The following is a 9,227-nucleotide window of genomic DNA, read 5'->3' as shown; positions in this document are numbered from 1 at the left end:
TTCAGGCCCTCAAACCCAAGAAAATTAGTAATCGACTATATCATGTCTATGTTATCTTAATCGATTTTCAGGTGTAGGAAAATTTCGAAACATGAAAATTTCAAAATGCGATATCTCTGCGAAAAAAAATGAAATTTGAGCAAACAAAACGCCATTTGAAAAAAGAAGGCTTGTATTTAATGATGCCATCCTTTAATTTTGGTGAAAGAAAACATCTGCAAGGCTACATAACCTCAAATATGGGCAAAAATGGGGCTTTTTGCACTTTTAGGTTAGGATATCTCGAAAACTCAAACTAATAGAGCAATTCTGAGGCCAGATTTGGATTCAGCGCATCATAAACCTTCGGAAATATATAGTCTGGTTTCTGGGTCTGAATGTTGGTTAAATTTTGTCGGCCTGTGTTATTAATTAGATCAGTGCTTCTCGCCACCCCACAAAAAATGGCTAAAAACGTTAAATATCAGCTCCGCCGTGGCCAATTGACATCACCGAGGCGGCTGATAACACGATTGCCAAGTGTAGTGTTCAAACGATCGATGGTGGCATGGGAGGCGTGGCACGGCGCGCCATTCTGCTGAAACCAAGGATCATCCAAGTCCATGTCTTCAATTTTCGGCCACAAAAAATCGTTTGCCATGGTTCTATAGCATTCATCTTTGACCGAAATGGCATTTCCTGCATTTATTTCAAAGAAATATAATCCACTGCTCCGAGATGCGCACGAAACTACCACTATTTGGGAGTGCATTGGCTTCTTAAAAATCCCGTGTGCGACTTCCGATCTCCAGATGTGGAAATTTTGCTTGTTAACATAGCGGCCGAGATGAAAATGCGCTTTGTGAGAAATGATGACTTTGACGTCTTTTCAATAAACGCACTGTTTAATCTACTCAACATTGTCTTTCGAAATAAGTTTGCGCAGCGAATAAAGATCCAGCGGCTTCGTTGGCTGAGTCACGTCGTCTGAATGGATACAAACGTTACGGCTCTAAAAGTATTCGATGCGGTACCAGCCGGTGGTAGCTGGCGAAGAGGAAGGCCTCCGCTGCGTTGGAGAGATCCGGTGGAGAAAGACTTGGATTCACTTGGTGTATCCAACTGACGCCGGTTAGCACAAGAAAGCAAGGACTAGCGCGGTTTGTTAAACTCATCCAAAATCGCATAAGCGGTTATCACGCCAATCAAGAAGAAGAAATAAAATCGCAATATTTCCCAACTTTGTTCAAGCGAAACATTTTGTTCCGCGGAGATATGGTACTGACTATTTTTTTTAAATTTTAGCGGGAAAGACCTGTCACTGTTATTTAACAATTGTATAAAAAAGGCCACTATATGTATCACCCTGTAAATTAATCAATTTGATTAAATTTTAAATGTTTGTATATATTTGCGATATTTAAAGTGAATTTCTGATTAAATTATGCTAAAAAATAATTTTTTATTGTTCGAAATATTAATAAAAATCAATTAAAGGATCAAATAAAAACTATTAATAATTACAAAAAAAATTTAAGAAAGAAAAAGTGCGCGTAGCGTAGGACACATAGGTTAGGTTTGGCAGACGCATCGCACATAGAGACAACGATGCCACTTAGACCACGAAATGGGTCCGTTGTGAAGCCGCGGGGGCTGAGCTACATTTCCCTCTCCATATTAAACCATCCTGAGCTTTTGACAAAGCGTAAAAAGTTGTTGATACCTATAATGTATAGGTTATCTATATTCGTTAAGAAGTAGGATTTTAAAAATCGGTTCCTGCTTCTGGCTAGAGCTGGGCATGTGCAAAAAAGGTGTTGAATTGTTTCCAACTCCTCCTCATTTCTGCAGCTACGACAGAAATCATGCGTGTAAACGCCTAATCTTTTTGCATGATTTCCTATGAGACAATGTCCTGTGAGGGCCCCGACTAAGGTCCTGATTTGAAGTCTATTCAGTTTTATAATGCTCTTGGACAGACATAAATTTAGCCTTGGCCATGTTTGCCTAGCAATTTCACAGGTGTTAACGCTAATCCATCTCTGATTTGTAGACCTGATTAATGCGTCCTTAATAAGAAGCTTACAAGTTGCGAGAGGTATCTCCATAAGATTACTTATGTCTGGCAAGCAGGTACCTTCTCTTGCAAGTTGGTCTGCCCTACAGTTCCCTGGTATATCTCTGTGGCCTGGAACCCAGCACAAGATTATACAATATTGTTTGGCCATCTCATTTAGAGATTGGCGACAACGTAAGACACTCCTTGATGTTGTTTGGAGTGCATCCAGGGCTCGTAGGGCAGCTTGGCTGTCTGATAGAATGCAGATATCCGTTGATGATATTCTGTTTATCTTTAGCCATTTTAAGGCTTCATGAATAGCGTTTATTTCCGCTTGAAAAACACTACAGTGATCCGGTAGTTTAAAGGATTCACTAATAGAAAGCTCTTCGCAAAATAACCCTGATCCTACACCGGTATCCATTTTAGACCCGTCCGTGTAGATCTTAACGGGTGTGTTGGGTGTTGGATCTTCTTCTAACCATTCCAGTCTAGAAGGGATTTTCATTAGGAAATTCCTTTCGAAGCAGAGAATGGGAGGATGATAATCGCAGTCACTGGGTATATCCGTGTGGGAGTCTAAGATGGTCGAATGTCCCTGTGTGACAGTCTTCCATTGTGAGCTCGCTTTGAGCCTTACAGCGGAGCAGGCCGCTAAGTATTTGCAGAAGAGATCTAGGGGTGGCTGATGTAGTATGATATCCAAAGCCATGGATGGCGTGGTTTTCATGACTCCACATATTGCTAATTCCGCTGATCTCTGCACCTTATTCAATAAATTAGAATAGGTTTTTTTCTGCATAGCACACCACCAGACAACATTTCCATATAGAAGAATGGGTCTGACGACAGCAGTGTAAAGCCAATGAGCAACCTTAGGTTTAATTCCCCAGGTCTTACCTAAAGCTCTCTTACAGGCATAAAAAGCTAGGTTCGCTTTCCTGACTCTTTCTAAGATGTTTGACTTCCAAGTTAGTTTCCTATCTATGATTAGTCCCAAGTACTTGGTTTCTTCCGAAATCACAAGAGCTTCCCCCTTGAGCATAATTGGACTTAGTTGACACATAACAGAAGCGAAACTTTCAAGGCAGACAAATAAAGAGGGAGAGACCCGAGAGAGAATGAGAGTGTTATTTCTCACTAGAAATTAGCAACGACAAGGAAAAACCCAGGAAAAATAGCCTAAAGTGTATCTAAGATATAAATAAGGTATAGCTCTCTCTCTACTTTTCCTCTACGTTATATCTTTTTTCTCTCTCGCGGATCGAAAATGCCAAAAACGTTGCATGGCCTTGAAATTTTACTCTCCACTCTCACTCGTCCATCGACACCTAAGAAGTTTCACTTAAAAAAAAAAGGTATGAATTTCGCATTCGAATTTTCATCTTTCTCTCTTTTCTGGGTGTATTATATATTTAAGTCATTGCAATCTTAACGTCTGTAAATATCAACGCATTTTGATTAATTCCTTATTCCAAAATTGGAAACAATTTATCCAAGTTTCTATCCCCCTAGATTCCCAGTTTAAAGCAGAAAAAAGTAATAAAAAAAAATAAAAATGTTTTTATGTTTTAAATTTTGACACATTCGTAGTCAGAGACTTAAAAAAAACATTTAAGAACGTGATTTTAAGCGGTTTTGTGATCTTTACCTAGGATTACAAGCTTTGGGTACTCACATGAGGCTGTTGGCCATAGTGCAATCGTCGGTAAATCTGATTTTTAGTAACTAAGTAAAGGTGCTTTTGAAGTAAAGTCCCTTGCCTACATTTTTCAACCACTTTTTCTTACTACAATAGCCAACAGCCGACGTCCTCGTACAGTTCAGTTTATTAGCAGCTTCATCGCATAGGATCTCTAAATTTCGGTTTTATTTTACTTCAACTGTAGTCGAAAACGGTAAATGCCATTCAACGAAGCATAAGTGAGTTTATTTGCTTAGGCACAAGAATTTCGAGTATTTGTATGTATGCGCATATCAAACATGTGCTTCTGAAATTTAAAATATTTGCAAAGTTTTTTCACCTTTCGTCATATGTTTTGGCAACAATAATAAATTTCCATCGTTCTGCTAAACAATAATGCAATTTACCTTGACATTCTGTTTGTATTGGGAATGAGCGCGCAGTTGAGCCTATTAAATATTTACATTTGTGTGGGAACTTTGCGAGCAAACACACATGCTCCCACAAGTACATCCACACTCATTGTGCGTATTCAACTGCATGGAGGACAGTTGTGAATCGCGTGAACCTCAGCTAAGTTCAAATGGGCCCAAAACAAATGCAAAACAAGTAATCAGCTCAACTGAAAACACAAACACAACTACGTGTTTTGAATTGAAAAATTTGAAAAGCGCATGCTACCAAAAACTTTTACCACTCCTCCTGTGTGTAGTTGTACTGCCAATATGCCCTGCAGAGAAATCTCTTGTTTCTGAAGTGGTGAATGGTTAATGAAGTTAAAGGCATTGCTAGTTCGAGTAGCCATAGAAAGTGTTGATTGCCCATTTTTGGGGTTAGAAATAAATAAAAATAGTAACTTATACTTTAATCGACACAGAAAACTCATTTAGTCCCCTCTAAACAAGAAAAAAAATATAAAATACTCTCTCTCACTTCAAGCTGTACACATTTCATTGCCTAACTTCAGTTCGACACCGCATTTGAATGAAGAAATTCCCCTGAAATCCCTTGTATCAAACCACGTTAACTCACTCTCAGAGCGGAGTTATTAACATTTGCTGACCTAAAGGAAAATGTTATGTTAACAGTGCTAGTTGTTTTACATGCATATCGCACCCTAAATACAAAAGGGTCACAACTCAAAATTTTCCACACTCGAGATTGTAGCACAGAAAACAAACTATGTGACATATTACGCTGAAATTTGCCATGTAAGCTTATAACAGTCCTACCATCCAACAAAAAATTTATTTTTGCCATATGTCATCCGCGGACCGTTTTATTGATAACGTCTCGTTCATATTTGAGCAGAAGTACATTTTGAGTTGTGACCCTTTTGTATTTAGGGTGCGATATGGTGATGAATGCAGTCAGAGCCTCTGCTAATTGTAAGCCTCGAGCGTGTACTATGTTAGCTAAATACATAATGTTAAGTTAACAGAATGAAAACTGTGAAGTGTACAACTAATATATATAATAGTTAAATGTAACGTTAGAATAAGTATAAATGTAAGAACATAGAAAATAAGTAATATGTATTTGTTCATATGATTTTGATTATGTTAAGAAATAAAGTCAGTTCTTGAAGTAATATCAAAGGCGAATATATGTGAATAAGTTTTACAAGGCAAATAATCTCAGGCGCAGTCAAAGCCCTAATTATACAAAAAAAAAATACCAGTCTAACGGTTAGACGCGATAGAAGTGAAACCTTCCGTAAAACAAACTGAGAGAGAATAAGACGAAAGCAGCATTAGGAGCGGGATAATTATAGGTTCATATATAATATTGCTATAAAGTTCATATTTTATTTTCTTCATTTTATTATTATTCATCCTCAATGTTTTCAATTTCAACAAATGATACGAGTGGCTTATGATAGATAAAATATGATACAAATGCTTTGGTTTCGATGTTGTCAAAAAAAATACCCAAACGGACCGAAGAAACAGACTTACAAATTTCTTCCATTTTCGTCTACTTGTATTCATATAAAAATTTATGTCTCTTCCCACCAAAGCTAAATGTATTAGTATATTTCTTCTTGTATTTATTCAATAATTTGGGCCGAAATCCCGGCGGTACTGCAATACCGGGCCAACCCGTGGTAGAGGTGGAGCAAGCCCCTAAAACACTCCTCCCATTTCCAAAAATCAGTTTAACATTTGTTGTCCTCCGATGGAGGATCTACCAGATGTTAAGCTGATAAGAACAGATAGATAAAGTGGGCTTTAAGACCGTTTTCCCCGGGGGGACATTTCCCCCCCGGGGTGATACATAAAAAAATTCCCGCACTCTTTTCGAGAGTGACGGTTCGCTAGATATAAATAAAAGATTATGCTGCTTCTTAGCTAAGGTTACAGCGATCTTATGCGATCACTTTGATCTTAGCCATAAGGCCGAGAAGCGATAACCATACACAACCATCAAACTACCTTGTCAATACATTTTCTAATAAACCTTTTGAGAATTACACGCTCACAAAAATTAATGTACGAAATATTTATACCGATTCACTTAAACTGACTTTCAGTATCTAAACCAAAAATAGAAAAGCCAAAAAACTGTTTTCAATAAATAATCAGAAATGTCCTACAATGCAAATTTCAAAAAACAAATTTTTTTTTTCTTGTGATTCGAACCAAGAATTTTGGATCGGAAGCTCACATTGCTAGCCGCTCGGCTATCGCGTCATACTGTCGGCACTGGCCTAAAAGTTATTTAGTTCGTCGCTACGTTTATATGTAATATTCGTAGCCAAGAGGGTCGCTTTTTTCGTTTCACTTTTTCTCAAATCACTCCCAACGATTCTAAAGAAGTTTTCACTTCAAAAAGAATTCACTTATTAAGTTTTATGTGTTAGAATTAACGTGGCGAAACATTTTTCTTCCTTAATTTTTGTAATAGATATTTATTGAGTGCACTCGGAAAAGTAATAAATGCCAAAAAATAAACCTAAAAACAAGTAATGTTCATAAGTTCATAAGGGCGGAATGGAACGAAGCTAAACACACTAAAGTAGCATGCGAGGGTACACCACATTGTGGAGTTCTATCGCCACTTCTCTGGCTACTCGCTGTTAATGAGTTACTAAAGAAATTTGAAGGTACGGCATCGAAACTAGTAGCATATGCAGATGACATAGCCATAGTAGTGATACGCGAATACCTAAACACCGTGAGCGACATAATGAATAATACACTCGCAGCAGTGCACCAATGGACAACACAGGCAAGCCTAGGGATAAATGCTGATAAAACGGATATGATACTTTTTACTAGAAGGTACAAGATCCCCTATTGGTAACCCTCGAAGCTAAACGACGTGGAAGTAACTTTTAAAAACCACACAAAGTAAATTATCATGGAAGTACAGTACATTAGAGAGGAAAAAAAGGCCAGCAACGCACTATACGCATGTTAAATGATGCTGGCAGTTACATGGGGTCTATCTCCTGCTATAATGTATTGGTGCTACTCAGCCATAGTAAAGCCAATATTACTATACGGCGCTCTGGTGTGGTGGACTGCGCTAAGTAAACCGACAGATAAAAAGCCTATGGAAAGTATTCAACGTTTTGGTGCACTTTGCACAACAGGTGCATTGAGAGCTATTCCAACGACAGCGCTTGAAAGAATACTCAACTTGTCACCGATTGATATTGCGGCGGAATACCTAGCAGCTAAATCTGCCGTAAGACTCAGCGCGACAGACGAATTTACCTGTAAAACATTCGGACATAGCTCAATAGGCATTAGTTATAATGTCCAAACGGACTATATGACTGCGAAATGCAATTGGGTGAAGAAATTCCGAACAACAATAAAAGAAGAGGGGTGGGAAAAGGGTGAAACCTAACCCAAATACTCTTAATATATTCACCGATGGCACAAAAATGGTAGACGGAATAGGGGCAGCGATCTGTTGGCCAGAGCTAGGCATCAGGCAGCCATTTAAGCTTCCTGACCACTGTAGTATCTTTCAAGCAGAAGTCTTTGCGGTAGGAAAGGCTGCAGAAATAGCAATCGCAAAGACATCAAGCAACTCTAAAATAAATATATACGTTGACAGCCAAGCTGCGATAAAGGCAATAAACTCAAATGAAATTTCATCTAAAAATGTTCTAAAAAGCAGGGAAGCCATAGAGAGATTCGCCGCAGACAGACCGTTGCATATTTATTGGGTACCCGGACATTAGGGCATTGTTGGAAACAAAATTGTTGATGAGATTGCCAAAAGCGCTGTTTACAGACAATTCGAACAAGAAAACGACATACTGAAACCTTTAAATACGGTATACAATTGCCTCGCTGGTGACATGAAAATGCGGATAGAATGGAATATTAACCACTCGCAGGACCGCGAAAATCATGTGTACACAGAGTGCAGCTAAATACGTCCGATTCGTACTAGCTCTGTCTAGAAAAGAAAACTATCGTAGGTATGCTGACAGGCCACAATTTGCTAGCGGCGCACGCATACAAGATAGGAATCACAAACAACGATAGCCGCAGATCTGGTAACACCAAGGATCAATAAGTCTATGTGATGGCCTTCAGCCAGCCAGGTCAACCTAACCTAACCTAAGTAATGTTCATAAAATGGTTTTTGGGTGAAAGCATAGATAATTCTGTTATAAGAAGTACTGGAAAATGTAAATATTCACATTAACTTAATTATGAAGGAAACGCTTGATGTTTCTGAGATCTAACAGAGCACTTAACAGCTGTTAATTTTTTGTTGAAAATAGGCTGTTACCCTAATTAAAATTAGAATTTTAGAATTAGAAAGTTTACTTTGCGACAAAACGCAGAAAAATATTATCAACTAATGAGCGATTTATTTTGAATTTGTAATTTGAGTTGCACATAACACTCAAGGTGTGACTATTTAGTCCATTAAGTCTTTGGGTTTTTTTGCGTTTCAATCTTCTTCTTCAATTAGGTGGATTAACAAGAATAGACGTCAATGAAGCTAAATACTTAGGTATTACATTCGATGCCAAACTGCGCTGGAAAGCGCATGTGAAAAAAAAAACGTGATGAGCTTGATTAAAAACTCAAAAAACTACACTACTTAATTGGGCGGCGCTCTAAATCTTATTAACTTTCAGCAAATTCATCATCATCATCAGTTGACGCTACATCTCTGTGAGAACTTTGGCCTGCTGCACGAAATGTCTTCATTTGCCCGGATCCTTGGCTGATTTCTTCCAGTTATTGACCTTGAGTTTCCCCATGTCGCCTTCTAGCTCGTCAATCCATCTTGAACTTGGTTTGCCCCTTGCTTTCGTTGCAAATGTTTTGGCGTCAATTATTTTTCGTTGAGTTCTCGTGGGGTCCATTCTTATGGACAACAATAAATTACTTACCTACAAATAAATTTTAAAGCCTGTCTGGGCCTATGACAGCCAGTTCTGCGGATGTGCAAGTAAAAGGTATAAGATGCGTTACTAACAAAAAAAAAAAAAAAATAGAAAAGTGAAATTAAATCTTTTCCCGAAAT

The 9,227-nt window shown here is 38.2% G+C and overlaps 1 pseudogene; it reads right to left on the bottom strand.

The window, feature by feature from the left end:
• Nucleotides 1–5,779: 5,779 nt before the first annotated feature.
• Nucleotides 5,780–5,951, bottom strand: LOC128865484 (U2 spliceosomal RNA; annotated as a pseudogene).
• Between the last annotated feature and the right edge of the window lie 3,276 nt (nt 5,952–9,227).

The sequence above is a fragment of the Anastrepha ludens genome, chromosome 5 (genome assembly GCF_028408465.1).
Source record: "Anastrepha ludens isolate Willacy chromosome 5, idAnaLude1.1, whole genome shotgun sequence".
Lineage (NCBI taxonomy): Eukaryota > Metazoa > Arthropoda > Insecta > Diptera > Tephritidae > Anastrepha > Anastrepha ludens.
Note: the sequence above shows the minus strand (reverse complement) of the source record. Positions and strands in the feature narration are given on the sequence as shown.